General features: G+C 45.1%; 14 non-coding genes across 14 annotated transcripts; all 14 read right to left on the bottom strand.

Moving 5' to 3' along the window:
* Positions 1 to 551: 551 nt before the first annotated feature.
* On the bottom strand, positions 552 to 742 carry LOC141216088 (U2 spliceosomal RNA). Its single transcript, XR_012285131.1, has one exon. It is a non-coding gene; the product is annotated as a U2 spliceosomal RNA (small nuclear RNA).
* Positions 743 to 1,864: 1,122 nt separating this feature from the next.
* On the bottom strand, positions 1,865 to 2,055 carry LOC141216087 (U2 spliceosomal RNA). The gene has a single exon (XR_012285130.1). It is a non-coding gene; the product is annotated as a U2 spliceosomal RNA (small nuclear RNA).
* A 1,120-nt stretch (positions 2,056 to 3,175) lies between these two features.
* LOC141216086 (U2 spliceosomal RNA) lies at positions 3,176 to 3,366 on the bottom strand. Its single transcript, XR_012285129.1, has one exon. It is a non-coding gene; the product is annotated as a U2 spliceosomal RNA (small nuclear RNA).
* A 1,120-nt stretch (positions 3,367 to 4,486) lies between these two features.
* Positions 4,487 to 4,677, bottom strand: LOC141216085 (U2 spliceosomal RNA). The gene has a single exon (XR_012285128.1). It is a non-coding gene; the product is annotated as a U2 spliceosomal RNA (small nuclear RNA).
* Positions 4,678 to 5,798: 1,121 nt separating this feature from the next.
* On the bottom strand, positions 5,799 to 5,989 carry LOC141216084 (U2 spliceosomal RNA). Its single transcript, XR_012285127.1, has one exon. It is a non-coding gene; the product is annotated as a U2 spliceosomal RNA (small nuclear RNA).
* Positions 5,990 to 7,109: 1,120 nt separating this feature from the next.
* Positions 7,110 to 7,300, bottom strand: LOC141216082 (U2 spliceosomal RNA). The gene has a single exon (XR_012285125.1). It is a non-coding gene; the product is annotated as a U2 spliceosomal RNA (small nuclear RNA).
* Positions 7,301 to 8,420: 1,120 nt separating this feature from the next.
* On the bottom strand, positions 8,421 to 8,611 carry LOC141216414 (U2 spliceosomal RNA). Its single transcript, XR_012285448.1, has one exon. It is a non-coding gene; the product is annotated as a U2 spliceosomal RNA (small nuclear RNA).
* Positions 8,612 to 9,731: 1,120 nt separating this feature from the next.
* Positions 9,732 to 9,922, bottom strand: LOC141216081 (U2 spliceosomal RNA). The gene has a single exon (XR_012285124.1). It is a non-coding gene; the product is annotated as a U2 spliceosomal RNA (small nuclear RNA).
* A 1,120-nt stretch (positions 9,923 to 11,042) lies between these two features.
* On the bottom strand, positions 11,043 to 11,233 carry LOC141216080 (U2 spliceosomal RNA). Its single transcript, XR_012285123.1, has one exon. It is a non-coding gene; the product is annotated as a U2 spliceosomal RNA (small nuclear RNA).
* Positions 11,234 to 12,352: 1,119 nt separating this feature from the next.
* On the bottom strand, positions 12,353 to 12,543 carry LOC141216079 (U2 spliceosomal RNA). The gene has a single exon (XR_012285122.1). It is a non-coding gene; the product is annotated as a U2 spliceosomal RNA (small nuclear RNA).
* Positions 12,544 to 13,662: 1,119 nt separating this feature from the next.
* On the bottom strand, positions 13,663 to 13,853 carry LOC141216078 (U2 spliceosomal RNA). The gene has a single exon (XR_012285121.1). It is a non-coding gene; the product is annotated as a U2 spliceosomal RNA (small nuclear RNA).
* A 1,116-nt stretch (positions 13,854 to 14,969) lies between these two features.
* Positions 14,970 to 15,160, bottom strand: LOC141216077 (U2 spliceosomal RNA). The gene has a single exon (XR_012285120.1). It is a non-coding gene; the product is annotated as a U2 spliceosomal RNA (small nuclear RNA).
* Positions 15,161 to 16,281: 1,121 nt separating this feature from the next.
* LOC141216075 (U2 spliceosomal RNA) lies at positions 16,282 to 16,472 on the bottom strand. Its single transcript, XR_012285119.1, has one exon. It is a non-coding gene; the product is annotated as a U2 spliceosomal RNA (small nuclear RNA).
* Positions 16,473 to 17,590: 1,118 nt separating this feature from the next.
* Positions 17,591 to 17,781, bottom strand: LOC141216074 (U2 spliceosomal RNA). Its single transcript, XR_012285118.1, has one exon. It is a non-coding gene; the product is annotated as a U2 spliceosomal RNA (small nuclear RNA).
* Positions 17,782 to 18,246: the final 465 nt, after the last annotated feature.

Here is an 18,246-nt window from a genome sequence, read left to right as displayed (position 1 = left end):
TTATAGTCTGCAGGCATTAAATGAAAGAAGTCAGTGTTCCAGCAGAGGGAGACAACGTTTCAGAAAAGGCATTGTAGCAAACCAAAAAAGAAATTTTAAGCGCAGCAGAGTAACCAGCTCACATACCTGTTAGCTCAGGTGAGTTTAAAAGGCTGCTGTTGATAACAAGGGCATTTGCTAAATAGATGGTGTGTGTGCAACAATATACTGAAAGGTCAATTATATTGTGCAGCTTATCTCACCACCTGTAGTTATTTAGGTGAAAGCTCCAAAATGCTTGCCTAATATGTCTGTTTATCCAAAAGGAAGTATAGAGGGAGAGCTAGATAGATAGCATTGCATTACATTACATTACATGGCAATGCAATGCACAGTTGCTGAAGTTGAACCAAAATGAGCTTGTCATCTGGCTTCTGCAACTTTTAACATGAAAAATCCAATGAGGAGAAGAAAAGCAAAGCCAAAGAGTCCATCCCAAAATCCGACAAACAAGCAAAATGAACAAAAAGCATTGAATTCAATTCTTTCTGATTTTAGAAACTGCATTAAAGAAGGGGTGCACCGGTCCTGGAGATACTGCAATACCAGGTCAATGCGTGGAGTGGACAGAGCAAGCTCTTTTTCCATCTCCCTGTTCTAAAAATCCATTTAATATATGGTCCCCAGATAGGGGACGTATCAGATATTAAACTGATAAGAACAGATACTACACTTGATCTTAGCCAAAAGGCCGAGAAGCGATAACCAGAATTGGTTTCCGACTACGGTGCCACCCAAGGATTCTGAAAAGTCCATTTGTGGAGATGGCCACCTGGACTCCCGTTAAGAAGACATGCTGTCAACCTCTAGATCCCTCACATGCCTGCACTTTTCGGCTTGCTGCTGCTGCAATCCACGCGTTTTAGATCTGCATAACTCCACCTCTTTTAGCACAGTACCCTCAACCCCCGGCTGTTCCCACCCGCCTCAACACCGTTGGAAGGGAGGAGAACCAATTAAGGCGGGGGGGGGGGGTGGAACGAGCAGCTGTCTACCCTTTGCAGGAGGGTTGCTGATTAATTACCTCTCCTGCTGCTGCTGCTGCTGGCTGTCCAGCAGCAGACTGAAGGTGGATGCTGCTGTGCGCAGGTATATAAAGGCTCAGAGCCTATTATGACACGCGCAGCCAGCGTTCCATTGCCACATTCCGTCTACTGCAGGCGGGATACCTGGATGGCAGAATGTCACTGAGAAGCTCACAGAGACCGCCATAAGCAACAGTTTAAAAGAATGCCACAGACTAATCAACCAAACTTTTTGGGTTGGTTTCTCTTTTATAGTCTGCAGGCATTAAATGAAAGAAGTCAGTGTTCCAGCAGAGGGAGACAACGTTTCAGAAAAGGCATTGTAGCAAACCAAAAAAGAAATTTTAAGCGCAGCAGAGTAACCAGCTCACATACCTGTTAGCTCAGGTGAGTTTAAAAGGCTGCTGTTGATAACAAGGGCATTTGCTAAATAGATGGTGTGTGTGCAACAATATACTGAAAGGTCAATTATATTGTGCAGCTTATCTCACCACCTGTAGTTATTTAGGTGAAAGCTCCAAAATGCTTGCCTAATATGTCTGTTTATCCAAAAGGAAGTATAGAGGGAAAGCTAGATAGATAGCATTGCATTACATTACATTACATGGCAATGCAATGCACAGTTGCTGAAGTTGAACCAAAATGAGCTTGTCATCTGGCTTCTGCAACTTTTAACATGAAAAATCCAATGAGGAGAAGAAAAGCAAAGCCAAAGAGTCCATCCCAAAATCCGACAAACAAGCAAAATGAACAAAAAGCATTGAATTCAATTCTTTCTGATTTTAGAAACTGCATTAAAGAAGGGGTGCACCGGTCCTGGAGATACTGCAATACCAGGTCAATGCGTGGAGTGGACAGAGCAAGCTCTTTTTCCATCTCCCTGTTCTAAAAATCCATTTAATATATGGTCCCCAGATAGGGGACGTATCAGATATTAAACTGATAAGAACAGATACTACACTTGATCTTAGCCAAAAGGCCGAGAAGCGATAACCAGAATTGGTTTCCGACTACGGTGCCACCCAAGGATTCTGAAAAGTCCATTTGTGGAGATGGCCACCTGGACTCCCGTTAAGAAGACATGCTGTCAACCTCTAGATCCCTCACATGCCTGCACTTTTCGGCTTGCTGCTGCTGCAATCCACGCGTTTTAGATCTGCACAACTCCACCTCTTTTAGCACAGTACCCTCAACCCCCGGCTGTTCCCACCCGCCTCAACACCGTTGGAAGGGAGGAGAACCAATTAAGGCGGGGGGGGGGTGGAACGAGCAGCTGTCTACCCTTAGCAGGAGGGTTGCTGATTAATTACCTCTCCTGCTGCTGCTGCTGCTGGCTGTCCAGCAGCAGACTGAAGGTGGCTGCTGCTGTGCGCAGGTATATAAAGGCTCAGAGCCTATTATGACACGCGCAGCCAGCGTTCCATTGCCACATTCCGTCTACTGCAGGCGGGATACCTGGATGGCTGAATGTCACTGAGAAGCTCACAGAGACCGCCATAAGCAACAGTTTAAAAGAATGCCACAGACTAATCAACCAAACTTTTTGGGTTGGTTTCTCTTTTATAGTCTGCAGGCATTAAATGAAAGAAGTCAGTGTTCCAGCAGACGGAGACAACGTTTCAGAAAAGGCATTGTAGCAAACCAAAAAAGAAATTTTAAGCGCAGCAGAGTAACCAGCTCACATACCTGTTAGCTCAGGTGAGTTTAAAAGGCTGCTGTTGATAACAAGGGCATTTGCTAAATAGATGGTGTGTGTGCAACAATATACTGAAAGGTCAATTATATTGTGCAGCTTATCTCACCACCTGTAGTTATTTAGGTGAAAGCTCCAAAATGCTTGCCTAATATGTCTGTTTATCCAAAAGGAAGTATAGAGGGAGAGCTAGATAGATAGCATTGCATTACATTACATTACATGGCAATGCAATGCACAGTTGCTGAAGTTGAACCAAAATGAGCTTGTCATCTGGCTTCTGCAACTTTTAACATGAAAAATCCAATGAGGAGAAGAAAAGCAAAGCCAAAGAGTCCATCCCAAAATCCGACAAACAAGCAAAATGAACAAAAAGCATTGAATTCAATTCTTTCTGATTTTAGAAACTGCATTAAAGAAGGGGTGCACCGGTCCTGGAGATACTGCAATACCAGGTCAATGCGTGGAGTGGACAGAGCAAGCTCTTTTTCCATCTCCCTGTTCTAAAAATCCATTTAATATATGGTCCCCAGATAGGGGACGTATCAGATATTAAACTGATAAGAACAGATACTACACTTGATCTTAGCCAAAAGGCCGAGAAGCGATAACCAGAATTGGTTTCCGACTACGGTGCCACCCAAGGATTCTGAAAAGTCCATTTGTGGAGATGGCCACCTGGACTCCCGTTAAGAAGACATGCTGTCAACCTCTAGATCCCTCACATGCCTGCACTTTTCGGCTTGCTGCTGCTGCAATCCACGCGTTTTAGATCTGCATAACTCCACCTCTTTTAGCACAGTACCCTCAACCGCCGGCTGTTCCCACCCGCCTCAACACCGTTGGAAGGGAGGAGAACCAATTAAGGCGGGGGGGGGGTGGAACGAGCAGCTGTCTACCCTTAGCAGGAGGGTTGCTGATTAATTACCTCTCCTGCTGCTGCTGCTGCTGGCTGTCCAGCAGCAGACTGAAGGTGGCTGCTGCTGTGCGCAGGTATATAAAGGCTCAGAGCCTATTATGACACGCGCAGCCAGCGTTCCATTGCCACATTCCGTCTACTGCAGGCGGGATACCTGGATGGCTGAATGTCACTGAGAAGCTCACAGAGACCGCCATAAGCAACAGTTTAAAAGAATGCCACAGACTAATCAACCAAACTTTTTGGGTTGGTTTCTCTTTTATAGTCTGCAGGCATTAAATGAAAGAAGTCAGTGTTCCAGCAGAGGGAGACAACGTTTCAGAAAAGGCATTGTAGCAAACCAAAAAAGAAATTTTAAGCGCAGCAGAGTAACCAGCTCACATACCTGTTAGCTCAGGTGAGTTTAAAAGGCTGCTGTTGATAACAAGGGCATTTGCTAAATAGATGGTGTGTGTGCAACAATATACTGAAAGGTCAATTATATTGTGCAGCTTATCTCACCACCTGTAGTTAATTAGGTGAAAGCTCCAAAATGCTTGCCTAATATGTCTGTTTATCCAAAAGGAAGTATAGAGGGAGAGCTAGATAGATAGCATTGCATTACATTACATTACATGGCAATGCAATGCACAGTTGCTGAAGTTGAACAAAAATGAGCTTGTCATCTGGCTTCTGCAACTTTTAACATGAAAAATCCAATGAGGAGAAGAAAAGCAAAGCCAAAGAGTCCATCCCAAAATCCGACAAACAAGCAAAATGAACAAAAAGCATTGAATTCAATTCTTTCTGATTTTAGAAACTGCATTAAAGAAGGGGTGCACCGGTCCTGGAGATACTGCAATACCAGGTCAATGCGTGGAGTGGACAGAGCAAGCTCTTTTTCCATCTCCCTGTTCTAAAAATCCATTTAATATATGGTCCCCAGATAGGGGACGTATCAGATATTAAACTGATAAGAACAGATACTACACTTGATCTTAGCCAAAAGGCCGAGAAGCGATAACCAGAATTGGTTTCCGACTACGGTGCCACCCAAGGATTCTGAAAAGTCCATTTGTGGAGATGGCCACCTGGACTCCCGTTAAGAAGACATGCTGTCAACCTCTAGATCCCTCACATGCCTGCACTTTTTGGCTTGCTGCTGCTGCAATCCACGCGTTTTAGATCTGCATAACTCCACCTCTTTTAGCACAGTACCCTCAACCCCCGGCTGTTCCCACTCGCCTCAACACCGTTGGAAGGGAGGAGAACCAATTAAGGCGGGGGGGGGGGTGGAACGAGCAGCTGTCTACCCTTAGCAGGAGGGTTGCTGATTAATTACCTCTCCTGCTGCTGCTGCTGCTGGCTGTCCAGCAGCAGACTGAAGGTGGCTGCTGCTGTGCGCAGGTATATAAAGGCTCAGAGCCTATTATGACACGCGCAGCCAGCGTTCTATTGCCACATTCCGTCTACTGCAGGCGGGATACCTGGATGGCTGAATGTCACTGAGAAGCTCACAGAGACCGCCATAAGAAACAGTTTAAAAGAATGCCACAGACTAATCAACCAAACTTTTTGGGTTGGTTTCTCTTTTATAGTCTGCAGGCATTAAATGAAAGAAGTCAGTGTTCCAGCAGAGGGAGACAACGTTTCAGAAAAGGCATTGTAGCAAACCAAAAAAGAAATTTTAAGCGCAGCAGAGTAACCAGCTCACATACCTGTTAGCTCAGGTGAGTTTAAAAGGCTGCTGTTGATAACAAGGGCATTTGCTAAATAGATGGTGTGTGTGCAACAATATACTGAAAGGTCAATTATATTGTGCAGCTTATCTCACCACCTGTAGTTATTTAGGTGAAAGCTCCAAAATGCTTGCCTAATATGTCTGTTTATCCAAAAGGAAGTATAGAGGGAGAGCTAGATAGATAGCATTGCATTACATTACATTACATGGCAATGCAATGCACAGTTGCTGAAGTTGAACCAAAATGAGCTTGTCATCTGGCTTCTGCAACTTTTAACATGAAAAATCCAATGAGGAGAAGAAAAGCAAAGCCAAAGAGTCCATCCCAAAATCCGACAAACAAGCAAAATGAACAAAAAGCATTGAATTCAATTCTTTCTGATTTTAGAAACTGCATTAAAGAAGGGGTGCACCGGTCCTGGAGATACTGCAATACCAGGTCAATGCGTGGAGTGGACAGAGCAAGCTCTTTTTCCATCTCCCTGTTCTAAAAATCCATTTAATATATGGTCCCCAGATAGGGGACGTATCAGATATTAAACTGATAAGAACAGATACTACACTTGATCTTAGCCAAAAGGCCGAGAAGCGATAACCAGAATTGGTTTCCGACTACGGTGCCACCCAAGGATTCTGAAAAGTCCATTTGTGGAGATGGCCACCTGGACTCCCGTTAAGAAGACATGCTGTCAACCTCTAGATCCCTCACATGCCTGCACTTTTCGGCTTGCTGCTGCTGCAATCCACGCGTTTTAGATCTGCATAACTCCACCTCTTTTAGCACAGTACCCTCAACCCCCGGCTGTTCCCACCCGCCTCAACACCGTTGGAAGGGAGGAGAACCAATTAAGGCGGGGGGGGGGTGGAACGAGCAGCTGTCTACCCTTAGCAGGAGGGTTGCTGATTAATTACCTCTCCTGCTGCTGCTGCTGCTGGCTGTCCAGCAGCAGACTGAAGGTGGCTGCTGCTGTGCGCAGGTATATAAAGGCTCAGAGCCTATTATGACACGCGCAGCCAGCGTTCCATTGCCACATTCCGTCTACTGCAGGCGGGATACCTGGATGGCTGAATGTCACTGAGAAGCTCACAGAGACCGCCATAAGCAACAGTTTAAAAGAATGCCACAGACTAATCAACCAAACTTTTTGGGTTGGTTTCTCTTTTATAGTCTGCAGGCATTAAATGAAAGAAGTCAGTGTTCCAGCAGAGGGAGACAACGTTTCAGAAAAGGCATTGTAGCAAACCAAAAAAGAAATTTTAAGCGCAGCAGAGTAACCAGCTCACATACCTGTTAGCTCAGGTGAGTTTAAAAGGCTGCTGTTGATAACAAGGGCATTTGCTAAATAGATGGTGTGTGTGCAACAATATACTGAAAGGTCAATTATATTGTGCAGTTTATCTCACCACCTGTAGTTATTTAGGTGAAAGCTCCAAAATGCTTGCCTAATATGTCTGTTTATCCAAAAGGAAGTATAGAGGGAGAGCTAGATAGATAGCATTGCATTACATTACATTACATGGCAATGCAATGCACAGTTGCTGAAGTTGAACCAAAATGAGCTTGTCATCTGGCTTCTGCAACTTTTAACATGAAAAATCCAATGAGGAGAAGAAAAGCAAAGCCAAAGAGTCCATCCCAAAATCCGACAAACAAGCAAAATGAACAAAAAGCATTGAATTCAATTCTTTCTGATTTTAGAAACTGCATTAAAGAAGGGGTGCACCGGTCCTGGAGATACTGCAATACCAGGTCAATGCGTGGAGTGGACAGAGCAAGCTCTTTTTCCATCTCCCTGTTCTAAAAATCCATTTAATATATGGTCCCCAGATAGGGGACGTATCAGATATTAAACTGATAAGAACAGATACTACACTTGATCTTAGCCAAAAGGCCGAGAAGCGATAACCAGAATTGGTTTCCGACTACGGTGCCACCCAAGGATTCTGAAAAGTCCATTTGTGGAGATGGCCACCTGGACTCCCGTTAAGAAGACATGCTGTCAACCTCTAGATCCCTCACATGCCTGCACTTTTTGGCTTGCTGCTGCTGCAATCCACGCGTTTTAGATCTGCATAACTCCACCTCTTTTAGCACAGTACCCTCAACCCCCGGCTGTTCCCACCCGCCTCAACACCGTTGGAAGGGAGGAGAACCAATTAAGGCGGGGGGGGGGTGGAACAATCAGCTGTCTACCCTTAGCAGGAGGGTTGCTGATTAATTACCTCTCCTGCTGCTGCTGCTGCTGGCTGTCCAGCAGCAGACTGAAGGTGGCTGCTGCTGTGCGCAGGTATATAAAGGCTCAGAGCCTATTATGACACGCGCAGCCAGCGTTCCATTGCCACATTCCGTCTACTGCAGGCGGGATACCTGGATGGCTGAATGTCACTGAGAAGCTCACAGAGACCGCCATAAGCAACAGTTTAAAAGAATGCCACAGACTAATCAACCAAACTTTTTGGGTTGGTTTCTCTTTTATAGTCTGCAGGCATTAAATGAAAGAAGTCAGTGTTCCAGCAGAGGGAGACAACGTTTCAGAAAAGGCATTGTAGCAAACCAAAAAAGAAATTTTAAGCGCAGCAGAGTAACCAGCTCACATACCTGTTAGCTCAGGTGAGTTTAAAAGGCTGCTGTTGATAACAAGGGCATTTGCTAAATAGATGGTGTGTGTGCAACAATATACTGAAAGGTCAATTATATTGTGCAGCTTATCTCACCACCTGTAGTTATTTAGGTGAAAGCTCCAAAATGCTTGCCTAATATGTCTGTTTATCCAAAAGGAAGTATAGAGGGAGAGCTAGATAGATAGCATTGCATTACATTACATTACATGGCAATGCAATGCACAGTTGCTGAAGTTGAACCAAAATGAGCTTGTCATCTGGCTTCTGCAACTTTTAACATGAAAAATCCAATGAGGAGAAGAAAAGCAAAGCCAAGGAGTCCATCCCAAAATCCGACAAACAAGCAAAATGAACAAAAAGCATTGAATTCAATTCTTTCTGATTTTAGAAACTGCATTAAAGAAGGGGTGCACCGGTCCTGGAGATACTGCAATACCAGGTCAATGCGTGGAGTGGACAGAGCAAGCTCTTTTTCCATCTCCCTGTTCTAAAAATCCATTTAATATATGGTCCCCAGATAGGGAACGTATCAGATATTAAACTGATAAGAACAGATACTACACTTGATCTTAGCCAAAAGGCCGAGAAGCGATAACCAGAATTGGTTTCCGACTACGGTGCCACCCAAGGATTCTGAAAAGTCCATTTGTGGAGATGGCCACCTGGACTCCCGTTAAGAAGACATGCTGTCAACCTCTAGATCCCTCACATGCCTGCACTTTTTGGCTTGCTGCTGCTGCAATCCACGCGTTTTAGATCTGCATAACTCCACCTCTTTTAGCACAGTACCCTCAACCCCCGGCTGTTCCCACCCGCCTCAACACCGTTGGAAGGGAGGAGAACGAATTAAGGCGGGGGGGGGGTGGAACGAGCAGCTGTCTACCCTTAGCAGGAGGGTTGCTGATTAATTACCTCTCCTGCTGCTGCTGCTGCTGGCTGTCCAGCAGCAGACTGAAGGTGGCTGCTGCTGTGCGCAGGTATATAAAGGCTCAGAGCCTATTATGACACGCGCAGCCAGCGTTCCATTGCCACATTCCGTCTACTGCAGGCGGGATACCTGGATGGCTGAATGTCACTGAGAAGCTCACAGAGACCGCCATAAGCAACAGTTTAAAAGAATGCCACAGACTAATCAACCAAACTTTTTGGGTTGGTTTCTCTTTTATAGTCTGCAGGCATTAAATGAAAGAAGTCAGTGTTCCAGCAGAGGGAGACAACGTTTCAGAAAAGGCATTGTAGCAAACCAAAAAAGAAATTTTAAGCGCAGCAGAGTAACCAGCTCACATACCTGTTAGCTCAGGTGAGTTTAAAAGGCTGCTGTTGATAACAAGGGCATTTGCTAAATAGATGGTGTGTGTGCAACAATATACTGAAAGGTCAATTATATTGTGCAGCTTATCTCACCACCTGTAGTTATTTAGGTGAAAGCTCCAAAATGCTTGCCTAATATGTCTGTTTATCCAAAAGGAAGTATAGAGGGAGAGCTAGATAGATAGCATTGCATTACATTACATTACATGGCAATGCAATGCACAGTTGCTGAAGTTGAACCAAAATGAGCTTGTCATCTGGCTTCTGCAACTTTTAACATGAAAAATCCAATGAGGAGAAGAAAAGCAAAGCCAAAGAGTCCATCCCAAAATCTGACAAACAAGCAAAATGAACAAAAAGCATTGAATTCAATTCTTTCTGATTTTAGAAACTGCATTAAAGAAGGGGTGCACCGGTCCTGGAGATACTGCAATACCAGGTCAATGCGTGGAGTGGACAGAGCAAGCTCTTTTTCCATCTCCCTGTTCTAAAAATCCATTTAATATATGGTCCCCAGATAGGGGACGTATCAGATATTAAACTGATAAGAACAGATACTACACTTGATCTTAGCCAAAAGGCCGAGAAGCGATAACCAGAATTGGTTTCCGACTACGGTGCCACCCAAGGATTCTGAAAAGTCCATTTGTGGAGATGGCCACCTGGACTCCCGTTAAGAAGACATGCTGTCAACCTCTAGATCCCTCACATGCCTGCACTTTTTGGCTTGCTGCTGCTGCAATCCACGCGTTTTAGATCTGCATAACTCCACCTCTTTTAGCACAGTACCCTCAACCCCCGGCTGTTCCCACCCGCCTCAACACCGTTGGAAGGGAGGAGAACCAATTAAGGCGGGGGGGGGGTGGAACGAGCAGCTGTCTACCCTTAGCAGGAGGGTTGCTGATTAATTACCTCTCCTGCTGCTGCTGCTGCTGGCTGTATAGCAGCAGGCTGAAGGTGGCTGCTGCTGTGCGCAGGTATATAAAGGCTCAGAGCCTATTATGACACGCGCAGCCAGCGTTCCATTGCCACATTCCGTCTACTGCAGGCGGGATACCTGGATGGCTGAATGTCACTGAGAAGCTCACAGAGACCGCCATAAGCAACAGTTTAAAAGAATGCCACAGACTAATCAACCAAACTTTTTGGGTTGGTTTCTCTTTTATAGTCTGCAGGCATTAAATGAAAGAAGTCAGTGTTCCAGCAGAGGGAGACAACGTTTCAGAAAAGGCATTGTAGCAAACCAAAAAAGAAATTTTAAGCGCAGCAGAGTAACCAGCTCACATACCTGTTAGCTCAGGTGAGTTTAAAAGGCTGCTGTTGATAACAAGGGCATTTGCTAAATAGATGGTGTGTGTGCAACAATATACTGAAAGGTTAATTATATTGTGCAGCTTATCTCACCACCTGTAGTTATTTAGGTGAAAGCTCCAAAATGCTTGCCTAATATGTCTGTTTATCCAAAAGGAAGTATAGAGGGAGAGCTAGATAGATAGCATTGCATTACATTACATTACATGGCAATGCAATGCACAGTTGCTGAAGTTGAACCAAAATGAGCTTGTCATCTGGCTTCTGCAACTTTTAACATGAAAAATCCAATGAGGAGAAGAAAAGCAAAGCCAAAGAGTCCATCCCAAAATCCGACAAACAAGCAAAATGAACAAAAAGCATTGAATTCAATTCTTTCTGATTTTAGAAACTGCATTAAAGAAGGGGTGCACCGGTCCTGGAGATACTGCAATACCAGGTCAATGCGTGGAGTGGACAGAGCAAGCTCTTTTTCCATCTCCCTGTTCTAAAAATCCATTTAATATATGGTCCCCAGATAGGGGACGTATCAGATATTAAACTGATAAGAACAGATACTACACTTGATCTTAGCCAAAAGGCCGAGAAGCGATAACCAGAATTGGTTTCCGACTACGGTGCCACCCAAGGATTCTGAAAAGTCCATTTGTGGAGATGGCCACCTGGACTCCCGTTAAGAAGACATGCTGTCAACCTCTAGATCCCTCACATGCCTGCACTTTTCGGCTTGCTGCTGCTGCAATCCACGCGTTTTAGATCTGCATAACTCCACCTCTTTTAGCACAGTACCCTCAACCCCCGGCTGTTCCCACCCGCCTCAACACCGTTGGAAGGGAGGAGAACCAATTAAGGCGGGGGGGGGTGGAACGAGCAGCTGTCTACCCTTAGCAGGAGGGTTGCTGATTAATTACCTCTCCTGCTGCTGCTGCTGCTGGCTGTCCAGCAGCAGACTGAAGGTGGCTGCTGCTGTGCGCAGGTATATAAAGGCTCAGAGCCTATTATGACACGCGCAGCCAGCGTTCCATTGCCACATTCCGTCTACTGCAGGCGGGATACCTGGATGGCTGAATGTCACTGAGAAGCTCACAGAGACCGCCATAAGCAACAGTTTAAAAGAATGCCACAGACTAATCAACCAAACTTTTTGGGTTGGTTTCTCTTTTATAGTCTGCAGGCATTAAATGAAAGAAGTCAGTGTTCCAGCAGAGGGAGACAACGTTTCAGAAAAGGCATTGTAGCAAACCAAAAAAGAAATTTTAAGCGCAGCAGAGTAACCAGCTCACATACCTGTTAGCTCAGGTGAGTTTAAAAGGCTGCTGTTGATAACAAGGGCATTTGCTAAATAGATGGTGTGTGTGCAACAATATACTGAAAGGTCAATTATATTGTGCAGCTTATCTCACCACCTGTAGTTATTTAGGTGAAAGCTCCAAAATGCTTGCCTAATATGTCTGTTTATCCAAAAGGAAGTATAGAGGGAGAGCTTGATAGATAGCATTGCATTACATTACATTACATGGCAATGCAATGCACAGTTGCTGAAGTTGAACCAAAATGAGCTTGTCATCTGGCTTCTGCAACTTTTAACATGAAAAATCCAATGAGGAGAAGAAAAGCAAAGCCAAAGAGTCCATCCCAAAATCCGACAAACAAGCAAAATGAACAAAAAGCATTGAATTCAATTCTTTCTGATTTTAGAAACTGCATTAAAGAAGGGGTGCACCGGTCCTGGAGATACTGCAATACCAGGTCAATGCGTGGAGTGGACAGAGCAAGCTCTTTTTCCATCTCCCTGTTCTAAAAATCCATTTAATATATGGTCCCCAGATAGGGGACGTATCAGATATTAAACTGATAAGAACAGATACTACACTTGATCTTAGCCAAAAGGCCGAGAAGCGATAACCAGAATTGGTTTCCGACTACGGTGCCACCCAAGGATTCTGAAAAGTCCATTTGTGGAGATGGCCACCTGGACTCCCGTTAAGAAGACATGCTGTCAACCTCTAGATCCCTCACATGCCTGCACTTTTCGGCTTGCTGCTGCTGCAATCCACGCGTTTTAGATCTGCATAACTCCACCTCTTTTAGCACAGTACCCTCAACCCCCGGCTGTTCCCACCCGCCTCAACACCGTTGGAAGGGAGGAGAACCAATTAAGGCGGGGGGGGGTGGAACGAGCAGCTGTCTACCCTTAGCAGGAGGGTTGCTGATTAATTACCTCTTCTGCTGCTGCTGCTGCTGGCTGTCCAGCAGCAGACTGAAGGTGGCTGCTGCTGTGCGCAGGTATATAAAGGCTCAGAGCCTATTATGACACGCGCAGCCAGCGTTCCATTGCCACATTCCGTCTACTGCAGGCGGGATACCTGGATGGCTGAATGTCACTGAGAAGCTCACAGAGACCGCCATAAGCAACAGTTTAAAAGAATGCCACAGACTAATCAACCAAATTTTTTGGGTTGGTTTCTCTTTTATAGTCTGCAGGCATTAAATGAAAGAAGTCAGTGTTCCAGCAGAGGGAGACAACGTTTCAGAAAAGGCATTGTAGCAAACCAAAAAAGAAATTTTAAGCGCAGCAGAGTAACCAGCTCACATACCTGTTAGCTCAGGTGAGTTTAAAAGGCTGCTGTTGATAACAAGGGCATTTGCTAAATAGATGGTGTGTGTGCAACAATATACTGAAAGGTCAATTATATTGTGCAGCTTATCTCACCACCTGTAGTTATTTAGGTGAAAGCTCCAAAATGCTTGCCTAATATGTCTGTTTATCCAAAAGGAAGTATAGAGGGAGAGCTAGATAGATAGCATTGCATTACATTACATTACATGGCAATGCAATGCACAGTTGCTGAAGTTGAACCAAAATGAGCTTGTCATCTGGCTTCTGCAACTTTTAACATGAAAAATCCAATGAGGAGAAGAAAAGCAAAGCCAAAGAGTCCATCCCAAAATCCGACAAACAAGCAAAATGAACAAAAAGCATTGAATTCAATTCTTTCTGATTTTAGAAACTGCATTAAAGAAGGGGTGCACCGGTCCTGGAGATACTGCAATACCAGGTCAATGCGTGGAGTGGACAGAGCAAGCTCTTTTTCCATCTCCCTGTTCTAAAAATCCATTTAATATATGGTCCCCAGATAGGGGACGTATCAGATATTAAACTGATAAGAACAGATACTACACTTGATCTTAGCCAAAAGGCCGAGAAGCGATAACCAGAATTGGTTTCCGACTACGGTGCCACCCAAGGATTCTGAAAAGTCCATTTGTGGAGATGGCCACCTGGACTCCCGTTAAGAAGACATGCTGTCAACCTCTAGATCCCTCACATGCCTGCACTTTTCGGCTTGCTGCTGCTGCAATCCACGCGTTTTAGATCTGCATAACTCCACCTCTTTTAGCACAGTACCCTCAACCCCCGGCTGTTCCCACCCGCCTCAACACCGTTAAAAGGGAGGAGAACCAATTAAGGCGGGGGGGGGTGGAACGAGCAGCTGTCTACCCTTAGCAGGAGGGTTGCTGATTAATTACCTCTCCTGCTGCTGCTGCTGGCTGTCCAGCAGCAGACTGAAGGTGGCTGCTGCTGTGCGCAGGTATATAAAGGCTCAGAGCCTATTATGACACGCGCAGCCAGCGTTCCATTGCCACATTCCGTCTACTGCAGGCGGGATACCTGGATGGCTGAATGTCACTGAGAAGCTCACAGAGACCGCCATAAGCAACAGTTTAAAAGAATGCCACAGACTAATCAACCAAACTTTTTGGGTTGGTTTCTCTTTTATAGTCTGCAGGCATTAAATGAAAGAAGTCAGTGTTCCAGCAGAGGGAGACAACGTTTCAGAAAAGGCATTGTAGCAAACCAAAAAAGAAATTTTAAGCGCAGCAGAGTAACCAGCTCACATACCTGTTAGCTCAGGTGAGTTTAAAAGGCTGCTGTTGATAACAAGGGCATTTGCTAAATAGATGGTGTGTGTGCAACAATATACTGAAAGGTCAATTATATTGTGCAGCTTATCTCACCACCTGTAGTTATTTAGGTGAAAGCTCCAAAATGCTTGCCTAATATGTCTGTTTATCCAAAAGGAAGTATAGAGGGAGAGCTAGATAGATAGCATTGCATTACTTTACATTACATGGCAATGCAATGCACAGTTGCTGAAGTTGAACCAAAATGAGCTTGTCATCTGGCTTCTGCAACTTTTAACATGAAAAATCCAATGAGGAGAAGAAAAGCAAAGCCAAAGAGTCCATCCCAAAATCCGACAAACAAGCAAAATGAACAAAAAGCATTGAATTCAATTCTTTCTGATTTTAGAAACTGCATTAAAGAAGGGGTGCACCGGTCCTGGAGATACTGCAATACCAGGTCAATGCGTGGAGTGGACAGAGCAAGCTCTTTTTCCATCTCCCTGTTCTAAAAATCCATTTAATATATGGTCCCCAGATAGGGGACGTATCAGATATTAAACTGATAAGAACAGATACTACACTTGATCTTAGCCAAAAGGCCGAGAAGCGATAACCAGAATTGGTTTCCGACTACGGTGCCACCCAAGGATTCTGAAAAGTCCATTTGTGGAGATGGCCACCTGGACTCCCGTTAAGAAGACATGCTGTCAACCTCTAGATCCCTCACATGCCTGCACTTTTCGGCTTGCTGCTGCTGCAATCCACGCGTTTTAGATCTGCATAACTCCACCTCTTTTAGCACAGTACCCTCAACCCCCGGCTGTTCCCACCCGCCTCAACACCGTTGGAAGGGAGGAGAACCAATTAAGGCGGGGGGGGGGGTGGAACGAGCAGCTGTCTACCCTTAGCAGGAGGGTTGCTGATTAATTACCTCTCCTGCTGCTGCTGCTGCTGGCTGTCCAGCAGCAGACTGAAGGTGGCTGCTGCTGTGCGCAGGTATATAAAGGCTCAGAGCCTATTATGACACGCGCAGCCAGCGTTCCATTGCCACATTCCGTCTACTGCAGGCGGGATACCTGGATGGCTGAATGTCACTGAGAAGCTCACAGAGACCGCCATAAGCAACAGTTTAAAAGAATGCCACAGACTAATCAACCAAACTTTTTGGGTTGGTTTCTCTTTTATAGTCTGCAGGCATTAAATGAAAGAAGTCAGTGTTCCAGCAGAGGGAGACAACGTTTCAGAAAAGGCATTGTAGCAAACCAAAAAAGAAATTTTAAGTGCAGCAGAGTAACCAGCTCACATACCTGTTAGCTCAGGTGAGTTTAAAAGGCTGCTGTTGATAACAAGGGCATTTGCTAAATAGATGGTGTGTGTGCAACAATATACTGAAAGGTCAATTATATTGTGCAGCTTATCTCACCACCTGTAGTTATTTAGGTGAAAGCTCCAAAATGCTTGCCTAATATGTCTGTTTATCCAAAAGGAAGTATAGAGGGAGAGCTAGATAGATAGCATTGCATTACATTACATTACATGGCAATGCAATGCACAGTTGCTGAAGTTGAACCAAAATGAGCTTGTCATCTGGCTTCTGCAACTTTTAACATGAAAAATCCAATGAGGAGAAGAAAAGCAAAGCCAAAGAGTCCATCCCAAAATCCGACAAACAAGCAAAATGAACAAAAAGCATTGAATTCAATTCTTTCTGATTTTAGAAACTGCATTAAAGAAGGGGTGCACCGGTCCTGGAGATACTGCAATACCAGGTCAATGCGTGGAGTGGACAGAGCAAGCTCTTTTTCCATCTCCCTGTTCTAAAAATCCATTTAATATATGGTCCCCAGATAGGGGACGTATCAGATATTAAACTGATAAGAACAGATACTACACTTGATCTTAGCCAAAAGGCCGAGAAGCGATAACCAGAATTGGTTTCCGACTACGGTGCCACCCAAGGATTCTGAAAAGTCCATTTGTGGAGATGGCCACCTGGACTCCCGTTAAGAAGACATGCTGTCAACCTCTAGATCCCTCACATGCCTGCACTTTTCGGCTTGCTGCTGCTGCAATCCACGCGTTTTAGATCTGCATAACTCCACCTCTTTTAGCACAGTACCCTCAACCCCCGGCTGTTCCCACCCGCCTCAACACCGTTGGAAGGGAGGAGAACCAATTAAGGCGGGGGGGGGGGTGGAACGAGCAGCTGTCTACCCTTAGCAGGAGGGTTGCTGATTAATTACCTCTCCTGCTGCTGCTGCTGGCTGTCCAGCAGCAGACTGAAGGTGGCTGCTGCTGTGCGCAGGTATATAAAGGCTCAGAGCCTATTATGACACGCGCAGCCAGCGTTCCATTGCCACATTCCGTCTACTGCAGGCGGGATACCTGGATGGCTGAATGTCACTGAGAAGCTCACAGAGACCGCCATAAGCAACAGTTTAAAAGAATGCCACAGACTAATCAACCAAACTTTTTGGGTTGGTTTCTCTTTTATAGTCTGCAGGCATTAAATGAAAGAAGTCAGTGTTCCAGCAGAGGGAGACAACGTTTCAGAAAAGGCATTGTAGCAAACCAAAAAAGAAATTTTAAGCGCAGCAGAGTAACCAGCTCACATACCTGTTAGCTCAGGTGAGTTTAAAAGGCTGCTGTTGATAACAAGGGCATTTGCTAAATAGATGGTGTGTGTGCAACAATATACTGAAAGGTCAATTATATTGTGCAGCTTATCTCACCACCTGTAGTTATTTAGGTGAAAGCTCCAAAATGCTTGCCTAATATGTCTGTTTATCCAAAAGGAAGTATAGAGGGAGAGCTAGATAGATAGCATTGCATTACATTACATTACATGGCAATGCAATGCACAGTTGCTGAAGTTGAACCAAAATGAGCTTGTCATCTGGCTTCTGCAACTTTTAACATGAAAAATCCAATGAGGAGAAGAAAAGCAAAGCCAAAGAGTCCATCCCAAAATCCGACAAACAAGCAAAATGAACAAAAAGCATTGAATTCAATTCTTTCTGATTTTAGAAACTGCATTAAAGAAGGGGTGCACCGGTCCTGGAGATACTGCAATACCAGGTCAATGCGTGGAGTGGACAGAGCAAGCTCTTTTTCCATCTCCCTGTTCTAAAAATCCATTTAATATATGGTCCCCAGATAGGGGACGTATCAGATATTAAACTGATAAGAACAGATACTACACTTGATCTTAGCCAAAAGGCCGAGAAGCGATAACCAGAATTGGTTTCCGACTACGGTGCCACCCAAGGATTCTGAAAAGTCCATTTGTGGAGATGGCCACCTGGACTCCCGTTAAGAAGACATGCTGTCAACCTCTAGATCCCTCACATGCCTGCACTTTTCGGCTTGCTGCTGCTGCAATCCACGCGTTTTAGATCTGCATAACTCCACCTCTTTTAGCACAGTACCCTCAACCCCCGGCTGTTCCCACCCGCCTCAACACCGTTGGAAGGGAGGAGAACCAATTAAGGCGGGGGGGGGGGGGGTGGAACGAGCAGCTGTCTACCCTTAGCAGGAGGGTTGCTGATTAATTACCTCTCCTGCTGCTGCTGCTGCTGGCTGTCCAGCAGCAGACTGAAGGTGGCTGCTGCTGTGCGCAGGTATATAAAGGCTCAGAGCCTATTATGACACGCGCAGCCAGCGTTCCATTGCCACATTCCGTCTACTGCAGGCGGGA

Source organism: Phyllobates terribilis, unplaced genomic scaffold (genome assembly GCF_046119375.1).
Source record: "Phyllobates terribilis strain yellow unplaced genomic scaffold, ASM4611937v1 Scaffold_236__1_contigs__length_3049075, whole genome shotgun sequence".
In the NCBI taxonomy this organism is placed as follows: domain Eukaryota; kingdom Metazoa; phylum Chordata; class Amphibia; order Anura; family Dendrobatidae; genus Phyllobates; species Phyllobates terribilis.
Note: the sequence above shows the minus strand (reverse complement) of the source record. Positions and strands in the feature narration are given on the sequence as shown.